General features: G+C 38.3%; 1 protein-coding gene across 1 annotated transcript in view; it reads right to left on the bottom strand.

Moving 5' to 3' along the window:
- Positions 1-17500, bottom strand: part of UNC79 (unc-79 homolog, NALCN channel complex subunit) — a 1772232-nt gene that overhangs the window by 574353 nt on the left and 1180379 nt on the right. The window lies entirely within an intron of this gene.

Raw genomic sequence — 17500 nt, 5'->3', positions numbered from 1 at the left:
GCAGTTGTGAGACTTAATTATATTATAATATTGGAATTACACAAATAAAAGAACCAGTCATGCATTCTGACTTCCATTTCAGGAAAAAAATGAAGTTTTGTGTTACATCATTACAGCAGTTATACATACAAATGTGGGAATCAGAGCCACTGGAAAGTTTTGCAGCCAATCAATACTAAAGAATGCTCTTAGTAGAAATTGCCAAATAAATTATTAATCTTTATAATATAATATAATATAATATAATATAATATAATATAATATAATATAATATTTATTCACATTTAATATCTAATTATTAAATGTTAATGCTGCACTGTGAATAAAATATTTTACCAGCAACTGAAGAGTCATTCTTGTCTCCATGTTGTCTGTCTCTTTCCCTATCTCTCTGTCTCTCTCTCTTTTTTTCCTCCCTTTTATATTCCTTTTCCCACAGAACAGCCTAATTGTATACATCTCAGGTAAGGGAAAACTTGCCATCTCCCTCTACCCACTCAGGGACATATTCATAGGGTTGTAGCAATGGCTCCCTCCCTGTGGGCCCCCTGGTGCATGACAGCCTAGAAAGCTGCCAGTTTCAGGAGCTTTGAGAAATGGTAAAGGAAGCAGTTGAGCAGGCAATGAAGAGGTGCCTTCAATCTGTGCAGGACTGCTCCAGTGGGTTCATGACTTTCTGCCACACTCAGTTCCAAACATCAAGCCACCAGAGGCCTCCACCCCCGACATCTCCAGGATACACATCTGCAGGTCTATTAGGTAGGTGCGGTAACTGAGGTCCTCTAGACCATGGTGGGAATTGTGATCACACCTTCTTATCCTCCACCTTTTGTATCTGTTTGTCTACCATCTATATGTCTTGTCTCTTTCACCAATTTCAGCCCATCATAGTGTCCTTGTCTTTCTTGTCTAACTTTTTATTTTATCTACTCCTTAACTCTTCCAAAAGTCTTTGTCTGATACCCTCTTCCATTCTTCCTTCCACAATTTCCCTCTTATATAAAAACATTTTGAAAAGAACAGGGGTCTGTCCACTGCCAAAATATAGTAGCCCTCCTGTCCCATCTGCTCAAGCACAACCATCTGAATGTCTTCCTTCTGTGCGCCCCTTATCTTCTCTCTCTCCATCATTTCTGGCTTTCTTATCTTCCCATTTCCAACCTTATAAAGAACCAGTCAGGGTGTCCTCAAAAGGATTCCCTTACATTCAGTAAATAACAACTTAAATTCACTATAGACAGCTGCACTAATTGCCACTTTCCTGAAATATTTTCAAGTGACGAATACTAACTTGCATAGGCTCATGGTTGCTGCAAAACAATATAAATAGCCAAAAGCAATCATCACTTTGCACTCATGTGGCTTCCTTTAGACATAACCACACTAGCTAAAAATCCATTTTATGATCACTCATATAGGCAAACCTATTGTGGGTGTTCTGTGCAGTCCTTCACTTGTTCAATGTCAGCACCATTTAGCAGAATACAGGTGCAATGATGCTTTTCACACATTACCATTTGGGACTGTGAATATCACCCTCAGTCTGGGGAAGCAATATAGTAAGGGAAGGGAAGTAGGAGATTAAGGGGTGGAGCCAACTGAGAATACTTCCTGGGCATCAGTAAGTAAGGAAGGGAATGACAGGTGTGATCTATAACCATTAAGGGAGAAGGAAACTAAGGGAACCGTGATGAAGTTATATGACAGCTGGAAGTTTGAGACAGCGTAGGTGTCAGGGAACAGAATAAGAGCAGAAGGATCGAGTCATGAACTGTGTATGTGTTTGTTTATGGATGGCACAGCACGTATAAGAGAATAAGGTACAAGGGTTGGAGTGATATGGTATATTTCTAGAGGTGTTGTGAACTTGAAAGAGACGATTTACATATGAGGTGGTGCTGTTTACCTGAAGGAGGTAAGGAAGGCATGTAGAAAAGAAGACAATAGTGATGTTGCTTGTTTAAGATTAAGAGGAAATACAGTAGATGGAAGGAGGAAGAAAGAGTGGAGATCATGTTAGCAACGATCTTCGATAAAAAGGAGCTAGCAAGCAGCTGCAAAGAAGGAGGGATGGAGGAAGATGATATTCCATGTTATAGAGATTAATTAAAGAAGTCTGTAAGGAGAGCAGGAGAGAAAAGTGAGAAAGGCAGGAGGAAGTTTTGAAATTTCAGAGCAGAATGAGAATAGAGGAAGGGAGTCGGAAGAAGAGACATGAACGAAGGATAATAAAAGAATAAAGTGAGTGAGGGTGAAAGTGTTAGGGGATGAAGACAATGAAGAAGCAGTGCATGGGACAGCATCTGAAAAGTGAGATTACATGAGGAGATACAAGATGAAGGAAGGATTCCTCTGACCAGAAGTGCACATGAGAGGAAGAGCAGAATAGTTACCAATGGGATAAGAGATTGTGGGGCAAAAAACAAGAGTTATAAAATTCTACAGCAAGTTTAGGACTAGTGAGATGGGTATGTTTTCTTTAATGAAGGGGGAAAATTAATTCTGCAGGTATAAATAAGGGTAGGTTTAGAAGTGGCAGCACACAAATATTAAGATAGTTGGAAAAATGGTCCTCTACCATAGATAAGAAGGGTAGTAAAGGGAAGAGGTTTTATGAAATATATATACAGTAAGACAAGTGTAAATTCCATCTCTGTACAGTTATTTTTCAGGGATCACAAATGGAGGAGAAGGGGAAGATGGCATCCAAGCAAAAATTGAAGGAAAAGAAAAAGAAATTGGACTAGGGATATATAAGGTTAGATAAGCTGATTCGCACTGTATAGAGATAGCATGTTTAAATTGTTTATAGGTGAATATAGCAGATATGCAAATGTTGTACTGTTAAATAGCAGATCCAGGATATGTGACAGAATAAAAATGCTAAACTCCTGCTCGTTATGAAGGGAACTAAGAATATGGTGATTGCCATCAGTCCAGGTCTTCCTAAGCATAAGTGAAGCAGTTCTGAAGGTTTTTGCAGGAGAGAATTCATTACTTTCTGGTTATAAGAATTCTGTCTGGAGACAAACTGAGTACAAATAAATGCATCTGGGCTGTACCCTGTGAAAGTCAGATTCTGTAATATGTGCCATCACCAATCCATGCATAGCACTGGGTACAAGATGCATAATAGGTTGGAGATTACAATTATAATTACCAAATTGAGTCACTGATGATCATCGGGCAACTATTTCAGCAGCTTCTGGAGCACATTTGTAAGATCTGTCTGAAAGGGGCATGAGATCAGCAATAAGGGGTCCAACTGGAGGGATAAATAAACAAGAAAAGGAGAGTAGTATTTCTGGAACTGAATTCATCCTCAAGTCTTGGTGAGTACTATCACATGGTGGACTCTGTTTTCACAAAATTTCACCGGGGCAATACTGATACATACACTATATTATAAACAGTAGGTTAAAATGCATAAAAGACTGCTGGACACAAAGGTCCCAGGATAAAAACGTGCCAAATCCTGGTGTACGCACCTGGTGCCAGCACTGGAAAATACAGCAGTGTAGAACCATCAATAAACATTCCTACACAGGATTAGGCCAGGCTGATGGAGGAAATGGCCCATCAAAGGGTGTGGTAGTCCACAAAGCCCACAAAAAGAGAGAAGCCAAAAAAAGAGCCATAAAAATGGCAATGTGGACTATTGACAATAAGGAAGACATTAGGTATTGTTACTAGTACACAAGAGGCTAAACCTATCCAGACAGGAGTTTCAGAAGATGAATGAAAATCATTACATAGAAGAAGAAATGTTGGGCCACCTGGAAAAAGAAGTGACAGAGGAAGTAAAAATAAATTATAAAGATCTAAACCCAGAGGTTTTTGAAAAGTATAAAAAACAGATATGGACATGGGAAAAAAAATATCTGGTATGGTGCAATATTTATACAAAGGAGAAAGCCAAACTAATCAATACAAAAAAGCAGCTTCAATGATATTTGAAGAGTAAAAAAGGCAAATGCAACTAGATATGGAAAGTTTCAAATACAAAAATAAGAAAACAAAGGGGGGGATTTAGAAAAAAAGATAGATATGTAGAAGTTAAATGGAATTAAAGTCATGGAATATCTGTGAAGTGAATGATTTAGTGTGGAGAATCCAGCACAAGCAATGTCACAGCATGATGGAATAATGGATCCGCAGATTAAGGAACAACGGTTGTTGAAGAAAGCATCTGAAGAAGATTTGCCACACGATGATGCCCTGAAGCTACTGTATGAGCCTGATTTGAAAGTCCAGTTGAAGTTGCAAAGCAACAGAATGAGCAAGAAACATATCTAAAAGCGGTAACGTGCAGAGTGATGGAGCAACATGTTCCCATTTGAAGGAGCAGATGAAGCAGGGTGCATCTGAAGACGAAATGTCACAACAATATTTTCTGGAATATTCTGTAGAATTCTCACAGGAGACACAGAGCAAAAAAGCTATTTTTAGTTAAGAAGAAAATTATTTAAAGGAAGACCAGCTTGATTTAATAGAGATGGATACATATTTTATGATAGATAAAAGAAACAGATTACAGAAAATAAAAAGACCCAAAATGTGAGAAGACCAGTATAACAGATGAACACAGTTATCAGGACCATTAAGTGAAATTCATGTGATACAACAAAAATAAAAATAACATATTGCTGTCCAGCTAAACTAATAATGAATTAAGTGTATTACAAAAATGTAGAGTAACAAAGGAAAGGAATGGAGCAAGTAAAATGCCACCATGGAAACATCAAATAGAGAAAACTATGAAGCAGTTAAGACAAGTATATCAATACAGAAAAGGACTTTTATAGGGAACTGGGATGCAAAGTACAAAAAATAGAAACATCACCAAAACTATATATATATATATATATATATATATATATATATATATATATACACTATTGACAATAATAAACTAAAAATGTAGAAGAACTCCAGCATTTTGGAAATGGCTTTTTTTGGTTGTGTATATATCTATATCTATATATCTATCTATCTACACACACACACACACACACACTATACACACACACACACACATATATATATATATATATATATATATATATTCACTTTAGAAGCTCGAAATACTGAAATATCAAAATTCAGTATTTCAAGCCCATAAAGTGGAATCCTGAGAACAATGAAAGCTCAGAAGTGCAAAATTCAAAACCTCGAATACCAGCGGTTTTGAATTTTGCACTTCTGAGGTTTCGCTGTGGTTATGGATTCAGGTAAGTGTGTGTGTGTGTGTGTGTGTGTGTGTGTGTGTGTGTGTGTGTGTGTGTGTATGTGTGTAGTAGTAGAGGCACGAAATTCAAAATCTCCGATGTGCGAGATTTTTAATTTCACAGTTCTGAGTTTTCTTGGTTTCAAAAATTCGACTTTATAGCTTCAAAATACTGAATTTCAATATTTCAGTATTTCGTGGATATAAAGTGAATCTATATATATATATATATATATATATATATATATATATATATATATATATATATATATATATATACATCTTAGAAGGTATGCAGCTAAATACAAATAAAAAGGACAGAATAAACAATTCATTGATGACTCAAAAAAAAAACTTTTATAGGGAACTGGGATGCAAAGTACAAAAAATAGAAACATCACCAAAAAAAGAAAGAAATAGTCAGATTTTGGAGATGTAGATGCTAAATGGATAGAAAAATTGAAAGAAACAGAAGTAGCTCTAATGTAGAGGTTATGAAATTGGATGAAATAATGACCAGAGAAACTGAGACAAAATTCAGAAAAGCTCCTAAATGGAAAACCCCAGGCGAGACTCAATACTTAACTTCTGGCTTAAAGCATTAACATATTTGCACAAAGATTTAGCACTCAGTAAAAATTACTTAAAGCATATCTTGAACAGACATCAAACTGATTAACAACAGGAAAAATTATATTCCCACTCAGAAGTGAACCTAAGTACCATAGACCAATAACTTGTCTTCCAACAATATGCAAACTATATATTGGAATTGATGCAAACAGAGTTTACAGTCATTTAGAAAAAACTCAGTTATGGCAACAGAGCAAAAAGGTTACAGAAGAAAGTCATACTGAACAAAGGAGCATTTTATAAATAAAGTTATAATAAAGAATTGTAAAAAGGCAAAGAATTTAATTATGGCATGGATATGTTACAAAAAAGCATTTGACATCATCCCACATTCAGTGATAAAGGAATGCTTGTAAATGTATAAGATACATCCTATTTTACAGTGACAACAAAACAGTGGCAAACCACTCTGCAGTTAAGCCATGACAAATGATATATTATTCCAGGGATAACATTTCAAAACAGAATATCCCAAGGGTGATTCTTTCCCACTGCTGCTGTTTTGACTTGTCCTTAACCCACTGAGCTGTTGAATTATCTGATTAAGCCATGGTTATAGTTTGGCTTCCAGAAAACTACATTGTTTAAAGATTTCTCATCTACTTTTTGTGGCTGTTTTTGTATAGTTAATTAGCTGAAGAACTGAAAGCACAACTACAAACGGTTACAACTTTCTCAGATGATATAAGAATGACATTTGGTATCAATAAGTGTGCAAAAGCAACATTTTAAAACAGGAAATCTGCAGCACCAAAAAAAATATCAACCTGAGACAGAAATGTGATACCAAGGAACTTGAGAAGGATGGAGTGCATGAATATTTGGGAATAGATGAAAGATTTACAATAAAAATGTACAAATAAGAATGAAGCTCAGTAAGGGGTACTTCAGAAGACTAAAACTAATACTGAAAGCTGACTTGGCATCTAAAACAAAATGCAAGCTATAAATCAATTTGCTCTTCCTGTCCTAACTTATATGTTTACAGTGACTGTCCCCAGAAAGTACTGAATTGTTTGGACATATCAACAAGAAAAATGCTTTATGCTTATCAGATGATATATAAAAATCAGTGTGTGCCAAGATATATAATCCTCATTCTGAAGGAGGTATGTGACACTTCGAAATTGATTACATTTATAGTTCTGAAATTGTGGGACTACATTCATATCTACTGACCTCATCGGATACAAAAATAATGAAAGTTTGAAAGCATGAGAAGAAGCCTAAGATGACATTTTTGCTTACTTTAGCAGAAGTATTTCAGTATCAAGCAGGAATGGAAATGAATCCAGAAGCAGGCAAAAATGAGAATCAAAATATGAGCAACTGAATGTGCAAAAAGAAGAAAGAATATAAGGAAAAAGAAGAGACGAGAAGGCAAGAAAACTAGAAAAGTCATACATAAAGTGGAAAGTACAGATTCCCTGCAACTACCTTATGTTGGCCAAGATTTGATGCAGGAATGATTAAGGAGAGGTGAACTGAAACCAAAAGATGAAAGGCTAATAATGGCAGTCCAGGACAGTGCACGTATGTATATGTTGGTTTACAAAATCCATTTAAAGGGTGAGAGAAACAGGCAAATGCAAGTACTATAAAAAAAAGCTCTGGAAACAGTTGCACGTCTTTTTTTCTGGATGTGATATACTCATGTCAGACGGCCTGTATACTGAAAGGCACAGCAATGAGGCAAGACTGTTGCGTGGGGGATTGTGCAAATACTACAATATAGATGTAACAAAGAAGCATTGGACAAATGAACCATAAAGCATTATAGAGAATCATAAAGTTTATATCACATGGAATTACAACCAATTCAAAAAACGGACTGAGGAAAACCAGATATGGTACTTAATGAAAAAAAAGACAAAAGTAGCACTGATCAGTGAAATTGCTGCACCCAGTGATTATTGTGTCTCACGTACAGACATGGGCAGAAATGAGAGCAATGAGGAAGAAAGATACCCGGTCATTTCCAGCAGTAGTAGGAGCAATGGGTCTAATAAAAAAGAATTGACTGGCATATTTAGATATACTGCCAATACAGTAACCCAGTATGAATTACAGATGGTTGCAATTCTGGGTACATTGCAAGTGCTGAGAAAACACTCTTGGCTAACATCAAAAACTAAAACAATATCACTCCTATATCACAAAATCATGAACTCCAATCATACCCTGACTTAGGAATGGATTCCATTCCTGTCATGGTATTAGAAACCCAAAAGACTTGGAGAAATTAAATACAGAGAACATTATCACATGGGAAAAATAATTAAGCACTGTAATTGTTATTGTGTAAGATGTATAAATACCTACTGCAGCAATTCACAGCTCTGGTTTCCTTGTTTGGGGAGTGGATCACAAGACCTTGAGGTGCTGGTTCCCACTTAAAGACTGTCAGAGCAATGATCAAACCCAAAAGATAGGGAGCCCCAGTTCAGAAGTATCAAAGGATCCTCTTGGGATAATCAGTGCACCAAGATATTTTAAGCCTCTCAGATTGTAAGGGGGATCCTGCTGTCCTCTGGGGAGAACAGTGAGGAAGCTGTGACAGGAAAATGGAAAGCCTCCTCAAGAGTATTCTCTGAAGAAGAGGAGGCATGAGATGCACGGCCTTCCTTCTTTCAAATGACTTCAAGAATCTCCCCAAACTTGGGAATGGAGGAGGGGACGGGGGAATCTCCCTTATTCCTAACTTTGTCTTCCTGGTTGTCAGATTCTAAAGGACACTCCAAATGCACCCCTTGAATTTACTTTTCCTCAAGCTCCTTTCAGGGGACATGTTTTCCGATAAAGATTCATGAAGAGGCTCAGAACTGCTGCTGTAAAATCTTCAGAAGTTTTCTGCCTCACTGGTCATAAACAATTTTTAAGGCTATAGACTCAGAGTGAGTACAGTACTGGTGGAATATCGGGCAGTAACCATAATGTGCTGGTACTTGTGCATCAAGAGGTGCAGCTTCAGTGTTAGAAATAACTCAATGAAATCCTGCCAGCATTTATGTTATCACTGCAGAAGGCCCGATACTGAATGAGGTTGATAGAAATAACTCAATGAAATCCTGCCAGCATTTATGTTATCACTGCAGAAGGCCCAATACTGAATGGGGTTGATAGAAATAACTCAATGAAATCCTGCCAGCATTTATGTTATCACTGCAGAAGGCCCGATACTGAATGGGGTTGATAGAAATAACTCAATGAAATCCTGCCAGCATTTATGTTATCACTGCAGAAGGCCCGATACTGAATGGGGTTGATAGAAATAACTCAATGAAATCCTGCCAGCATTTATGTTATCACTGCAGAAGGCCCGATACTGAATGAGGTTGATAGAAATAACTCAATGAAATCCTGCCAGCAGTTATGTTATCACTGCAGAAGGCCCGATAAATCACCAGCCACAGCACTGAACTCAAGCCACTGACAAGGAGGTTTGGAGTCAAAATGACCATAAGCACCACAATATTAAAATCTAGCAAAAAGGCAGCACCAGTATTAGAGGAACAAACCATTGCAGACTGGAGGTATCATAGACAGCTGGTACCATGGTAGTTGTCAGTGTTGGTAGAAACTAAGGCTGGAGTCTTCTAGTTTCCAGGGTAATTAGTTATATTATAATGGATAGTGAGAAAGAGACCAGACCAGGGTTTGTTGTACAAAATTCCTAATTATCATGGAGGCAGAGGGATTAGAATTAAATCCATTTTTACATAAGCCTGCAGCAAAAACTCCTTGGAATAGTCAGTGCTTACCATATTATTTTGAGGGGAGGATATCAAGTGAATAGATCTAGGGAAGGGAGGTCTGGAGGAATTTAGCCCAACAAGCTCAATATCAAGCAGAGGAGAGAAGCTTCTGTATCCTGATGCTGATGATGACTGAGTAGAACTATCCACAACAAGTAGCTCAGTATTAGAAGTCACAACACAAGAAATCCCAACCAAAGCACAAGACTTGGTATGGTGCCTTCTATGTATTTAAGCAGCAGGAGACCTAGAAAATACAGCCCTACGTGCTCCTAAAAGATTTATCCTTGGGTTGCCAAAGATGTTGAAGGTTTGCCTTCCCTGATCTTATCCTGGAATCATTTTAAAATTAATTTATTACAGCAGGTTTTCATGGTTCACTTGTCAAAACTTGCACAGATACTGTACTTTGCTACCAGAGACTGAGTTCCCAAACAAGTCATGGAAAGCGTATGGTCTTGTAGAGGGGCCTTATGACCAGAAATGCTGTATATATTAAAGTTCAGTGTTTTCCATGGTAAAACTGACCAAAAGCACAGTCATTCAGATAAAGCACAAAAAAAGAATATAATGCCTAAAACCCATCCCCTGGTTACCCGAGGAAATGACATGTAAAAATAAGAATATAACCAAAATACCCAATACATTATCAAAATTAAAAAAGGGAGCACCTGACTTTAAATGAAGAAGTGTAATGCAAAATCTGAACATTTTGGAAGAGAACATATTCAAAAAGGCTGAGGAGCTTCCACCCATTTTCCAGTGCTGTTAGCTATCTTAGTGGCAATGGAACAAGGAGTCTATCTGCAGAGTTATAGGATGAGAAGCTAAAGGCTGGAAAAGTTTTTGCTTCTGGGCTGATCTCAGCCTGTGTCTATATCCAAGAAGATGAAGAGTATGGACTGTATCATCTTAGATTGTCTGCTAGGAAGGAGTACTGGTTAGCTAACAAGCTAAAAAAAGAGTTGCAGTAGCAAAGAACAAGGAATCAGAGGCACTCTACCAGCTTCTAGAAAGTGACTCAGTAGACAGCACAAAGAAGCTATCTCAGGTTGCAAGTCAAAGACAGAAAAATAAAGAAGATAGTCAGAAACCTTCCATAAGGCATGCCAGCAACAACCTGCTCACAAGTCTACAGGAGATAAAATGAAATGAAAGGAGTACTTCCATCTGTTTCTGAATGAAATAAACCCCACAGAAGCTGTACTGCACCAGACACAGACTACAAAAAAAGAAGAGAAGGAGCCCACTATAGAAGAAGTAAGAACAGCACTAAGGAAAGTAAACTAAGGGAAAACAGTAAGCTCAGATGATGTCACAACAGATATGACAAATATGTTGGGTGAGATAGGGGAGAAATGATTCCTGGGAGTATTCATAACAATGTACAGAGAAAGGCATATCTCAGATGACTGGAAAATAAGCATACTAGTGCCAGTGTTCAAAATCAAAGAGGACATTCACAACTATGGGCAGTACACAGGTAACAAACTGCTGTCACATTGCATGAAAGTTCTGGAGAGGGTAGTTCATAAATGAATCAGCAGAGTTTGTGAAAGTAAGATGGGAGATGAGCACTTCATATTCAGATCAAAATTCAGCACAACTGCTCCAATGTTTGCACTGACAGAGGTGGTTGAGAAAAAGCTAGAGATGAGTTAAGAGTTCTTCTGGGCATTCCTAGACTTGGAGAAAACATATGACAATATCACTAGAAAGCTGATTCGGGCAGTCCTGTGCTGGTTCTGAGTCCCAGAAACAACAGAATTAGTGCAGGCTGTGTACAAGGACCCAGTGGTTCAAGTATGAACAGTGTTCAACCTCACACAGTTGCTCTCAGTGGGAGTAGGCGTGCATCAGGGTTCACTTCTGAGACCACTGCTGTTCATACTGATGATGGACTACATTAGCAAAGAGGGCAGAGGGGACAGATTAACAAAGCTGCTGTAGACAGACAATGTGACAGTACAGGCAGACTCTAAGCAAGAGCTTCATCAAAGGATACAAAATGGAAAGCAAAGCTGAAGACACATGGGATGAAAGTGTTTACCGATAAAACAGTGATAATGGCAGCAAATGGGGGAAATCAGAAGAAGATTAGAACTGAGATAGAAGGGAAAATAGCGGAAGAAGTTAACAGCTTCAAATATCTGGGAGGGGTGGTTGAAGAGAGGGGAAGTCTGAATGAAGAGGGCAAAGAATCAAAGGCATGCAGCCAAATTGCAGAGTGTCAGATATAATATATGACAGAAGAATGCCAAAGAAGCTAGAAAGTAAGGTGTACGAAGCAGTGGTGTAACCAGTACTACTGTATGGTATGGAAACCTGTGCAGTAAAGGCAGAGAGGCTGAGGAAGCTAGATGTGAAGGAGATGAAATGCCTGAGACAGGTGGCAGGAAGCACAATGAGGGACAAAGAAGTGAGGACATAAAAGCCGAAGCCAAAATATCTCCAATAGCAGAAAAGGTTAGACAGAACAGATTACAGTAGTTCAAGCACATGTGTTGAAAAGCGGAGGACAATCTGGTGAAGAAGATTTGGGATAGAGAGGAAGAAGGCAAGAGGAACCAAGGGCATCTAGCAAAGAGATGGATGGATTGTGTGAGAGCACACCTGTGACAGGCAGGCATGAGTGTTGAAGAAGGTATGAGAGTGGCACTGAATAAAGAGAGATGGCAACAGCTGAAACAACACCCCAACCCATATAGAAAATGCGAAAAAGGAGGTTGATGATGATGAAAAGGGATGGCTCCATAGATGAGTTAGGATCTCGCTGCAGCTAAAGAAGGAATAGAGCGTGAGGGGCAGAAGGTATTGGATACATGGGAAGGAAGATACAGGATATATTTGTATAGGTTCATAGTCAAGTGCTACATTAACTGTCTTGTGGGCCATTTCAAACCTATCCAGTTTCCCTTTTTGTGTTCAAATAAATCTATCCCATTTGGTTAGAGATTGGGCTTAACCAAAAAATGCTTGATAATAAAGTAATAACCCACGCCTGGGTGTGGGTAATGCTGGACTTACCCAAGGTTGGTGTGGTTTGGTCACGAGGGCGAAGCCCGACTGGCCAAACAAAGCCAACCGTGGGTAAATCCAGCATTACCTACACCCAGAAGTGGGTTATTGCTATTATACAAAGACATTATTTAAGAAAAAAAAAAATTACTTTTCTTAAATAATGGCATTGTATAATGCCTCCTTGCTGCCCTTCCACAGCTGTCTGGTATTCTGCGACAGTTCTGATGTACTGCGCATGCGTATGTCTATGCAGTACATCAGAGCTGTGGGCAAAAGCAATGAAGAAAGCAAGGTCTCCGTTGCTTTTTACAAACTGTTTCGCTATGTTAAATGGATTTAACATAGCAAGACAGCTTTAAAAAAAGCAACGGAGAATCTTCGTTGCTTTTTTTAAAGCTGTCTCGCTATGTTAAACCCATTTAACATAGTGAGACAGTTTTGAAAAAAGCAACAGAGAAAGCAAGATCTCTGTTGCTTTTTTTAAAGCTGTCTCGCTATGTTAAACTCCTTTAACATAGCGAGACAGTGTGAAGCAACGGAGATCTTGCGTTCTCCGTTGCTGTAAAAAAAAGAGTTATAGTAATGGAAAAAGTCTGGGCGACTGGACCTTTTCCATTACTATAACTCTGATTTACAATGTGCATGCTGACCAATCAGCATGCACATTTTTGAATATTAATAGGGGGTCGTTGTATAATTGTATATTACCCCCAACGAGAATAATTGGGATCATGCCATGCATAATCTGAGGGGACCAATGCATGGGATAAAAGCATTTAGAAGATGCCTTTGTCCATTAGTAGTATGGGGACAGTCCAGGGTAAATTTTCTTTTCCAATCCACGATCCAAGTTGTGCTTAAATACAGACAGGGATTAACTTTGTGTTATGTGGATGGGGAGTCTGACCCAGAGCAGTATTATCCTTTCCAGGATACACGTGTGCCTTCAAACTATGCTGTTGATGTTGTAGAAGAGGTTTACATTCCTATACCAAGTACTTCTTAAATCATTAGACTTGCTGATGTACAGTAAATCTGTCAGTATTGGGTCAGATGATGCCTTGTGTGCCAGACACAGGTTTTCAGTGACAAAACTATTCTGGGAATTACTCTTCTTACTTTTGGTAAAAATTCCTTTCCTTTTATTGTAAAGTTTGGTGATATTATGGTTCAATCATTTAGATTTGTTTCTGGGGTTTGCCTTGTGCTTGTTCCTTTGGGGTACAGATGCTCTGCAGCTATTTGCATGTTAGTATAATGTGGTGTTGTATGTTTCTGCATATGTACTGGAGTTAACTGGGTTTGGTGGAGATTTGATATGTTTTGAGACTGCAGAATGGTGAAGCACATTATGGAACAGATGTGTACAAGAATGAGAGGATATATTTTGGTAAGGAACTGGTAACAACTAGTCATGTGACCTACTTGATACAGGTGGTGAGAGAAGGGTTGGAGACGGTAACAAAAGAAATTCAGGCTTTTCACAGGGATCCAGGTTGAGGAGTCTCATAGCCAAAGTTTGGAAAGGAGAAACTGTATGGAAAGATAAGATGAACACAGTCAATTATCTTAGAACATTCAGGATGTTCCTAGTGGCTAAAGAGGACAGAGAAGTTAAATGAAAAGTTTTTAAAAAATTGAGTCAGTGGAGGGAGAAGTACTTTGTAAAGGACTTATGACGCAAAAAAACAAGTTAGAGTAAAATGAATGTCTCTTATGTGGTAGGAAAGGCTTGCACAATACAGATGTAAAGTCAAAATCAAGCTAAGGTAGACCAATACCAGGGAAGCAACAAACAGTATTAAATGGGTTCTGGCAAGGCGCTGCATAGTAGGGACATGGGGAAAAGACTGATGTGTTATGTGAATGCTGACAGCTCTATGTAGACTTGGTTGTATGTTAAATTTCAATAAAAGTAAACAAAAAATCTGTCTCTAAGAAAATATAAATACAAAAATAAATCGTTAAAGAACTCTATTTTTACCTTTAGTGATATTTTGCATAATCCAGGAACAAATATGTACAACATGGCTCTCACTGACCTTTGTGAGCAGGACATCAAGCTATACCCTTAAAATAGTAGGTAAACCCTTGGATTAAGAAAAATACTCACTGCTGATGCCAGTTGGCCAGTGCAGGTTGGTTAATTAGTGCAATGGTGAGAAAATGCATCTTATAGATGGGTATGGCACCAATGACAAAGAACTCATTACTGTCTCATTAGCATGTCACTAAATCACACAATAGCCTATGCATCATTTTAGCAAAGGCACTCCTCTACACACACACACACACACACTCAATCATTCACTCAAAGACATCCTCATATATATACAAACACACACATATTTACTCATTTCACTCACATGCACATTCAGACGCACACACACACACACACACACACACACACACACACACACACACACACACACACACACACACACACACACACACACACACATTCGGGCTCTCAGTTTCCTACCTAACTTCCTCCACACTGTGACCACTCAGGCAGACACACATTCACATGTATACACATGTATGCACACTAATGCAGCTTAATTCATGGCCCTTTATACAATCTCCCCCTCCACATCCACACATGTCTACATTAACATCTACACCCACTTCCACAACTTTGCAGAAATAATCTGTACTGTGAATACTCCCATAGGAATGAAGGGGTAATGGTTGTGATTTTAAAGTGGTCATTTTTTCTTCATAGAGTAAGTATTGTCAACTCAAGGAGCAGCACCACAAAGAGAAGATACCAGAACATTCTATAAAAAGAGCATACCAAAGCTGAAAAAATGAGATCTCTAAAAATAAGAGGACCTATAACCATATCGAGAACTATTTCTGGCAAGATATCAGCAACTTACTGTACCATGAAAATCCTGAAAATTGTCATTGCTTGAAGCCTGCAACCAAGAATATGACAGTGAAAGCAGCAATTCAAACCCACACACACATACACACAGGGGAAGAAGCCAGGATGGAAATCCAAAACTCTGAGTTGTGACACAGAAACTTGCATTACTGTGCCACCCAGAAAGAACTCTCTAAATGAATGTAAGATATTCCAGAGAACAGATTTAAAACTTTTTGCTACCATTATGCTTTAAGGATCTAATGAGATGATGGCAAAACTGATTTAACATCTGTCCCATGTCAAGACTACAGGCTACTATTAAATAAGGAATGGTGTGGGAGGTACAGTCCCAAAAATTACTAAAAGTTGCATTAGGTGGCTTTCACCAACAAATAAAACAAACTAGAGTTTATTATGTGTGTAGTGACATCATTTCTGTAATTATAAAGAAAGAACAAGTTATGTCACTGTCAGAATGGCAGGAAAATATATGGTTATGGTTTGCAGGATTACATGCACCACAGGGAATGCCAGTGCTGGCATGTTCTTCTTACCATTGAAAAGAGAGTTTTTATTTTCCTTTTATTCATATACTGCTGATATTCTACTCCCATCTGTACACTGAGCAACTTAGCTGCATGGAAGGAAAACTAATGCTCTCAGGGGCACCACACCAATGGTAATAAATTATTTGTGCACCTTATGTAGAAGGCATCTGCTAATACAGCTGGTGTAGCTTCTATGAATTGTGGATAATTCTAGGGGTGGCCCTTTGCATATTTGCACAGAGAATGGCATACTGTAGCAAGACAATGGGGAGAGACCAATTACAGGGTTTTACCCCAATGTGTTACTACCATTATGACTCCATACTATCATTTGTATGCCATTCTACTGCACAATACACCATGGGGCACAATGTTCATAAATCCCACCCAGAGGGTTTGTTGGTAGTGAACCACAATAAGGTTTGCTACTCCCAACTACTGATGTGATTTATTCTGTCATGTATTAATACTTCTTAATTAAACATTATCACAAAAAAAGATTCTATGGATGCCACTGGAGAAATGTGTTACACATTATTAAAAGGACAAGCTCCCTTCACAACTGAACAGTTCAGGAAATGTGACGTGACACTTGGTACTTTTAAGAAAATATCAATGAAAAACCTCCATTACTTTTGATAAACAGAGCACATTTTTTTAAATGTTTTGTTACTTTGGATCAAAAAATCTTGTGTTTCCATATATGTAGCCATATATATAAAACATATATGTGTTTCTGTATATGCAGCCCGACTAAAGAAACTCCAGCTGTACTCGGTTGCATACCGCTTACCCAGAGGTGATCTCTGCTTGACATACACGGCCATGTCCAACCCAGAACTGATGGATATGCTCCACCTAAAAAAAAACAAATCCCTGACAGCCACACGCTCTAGGGATATAAACCTTACCACAACGATAAATAGGACTTGCTGGAGGGATAGATTCCTGACCCAGAGACTCCCCATGCTTTGGAACAAAATTCCAATATACATCAGGCAGAGCCCCTCACTAGCACTCTTCCAAGAGAAACCTTGATGGGTGGATGGGAAACAGAAAATTTTCCCCAAGGATCACTGCAGTGGCTCTGCTGGACAGAGGTGCAGGGAACTAATGGCTCGGCTGGTCAGAGGTACAGGGAACTAATCTACAGGGGTGGTGAAAGCCAACACACTCTGGCTAGGCTTATAAATGCCCTTGGGCAGATAGCCTAGTACTTACTTATGAACCTATGTGTTATTTACATTTCTGAAAGGAATTAACAGTTAAATAATTTCCTTTATTGTGATTTTAGTGTCATGCACATGTTAAAATAATAAATTGCTTACTAGAGTGCTTGGAAACTCATTGTATATAGCAGATATCATTCCATCACATCTTATAATGCTTTTTTTGGAATTTCTTAAAAGGATTTCTCTAAAAGAGTAAAATGGTTTCATGTTTT

Source organism: Protopterus annectens, chromosome 6.part0, assembly GCF_019279795.1.
Source record: "Protopterus annectens isolate FY-2018-M chromosome 6.part0, PAN1.0, whole genome shotgun sequence".
Taxonomy (NCBI): domain Eukaryota; kingdom Metazoa; phylum Chordata; order Ceratodontiformes; family Protopteridae; genus Protopterus; species Protopterus annectens.
This window is presented reverse-complemented; position numbering and strand designations above follow the sequence as displayed.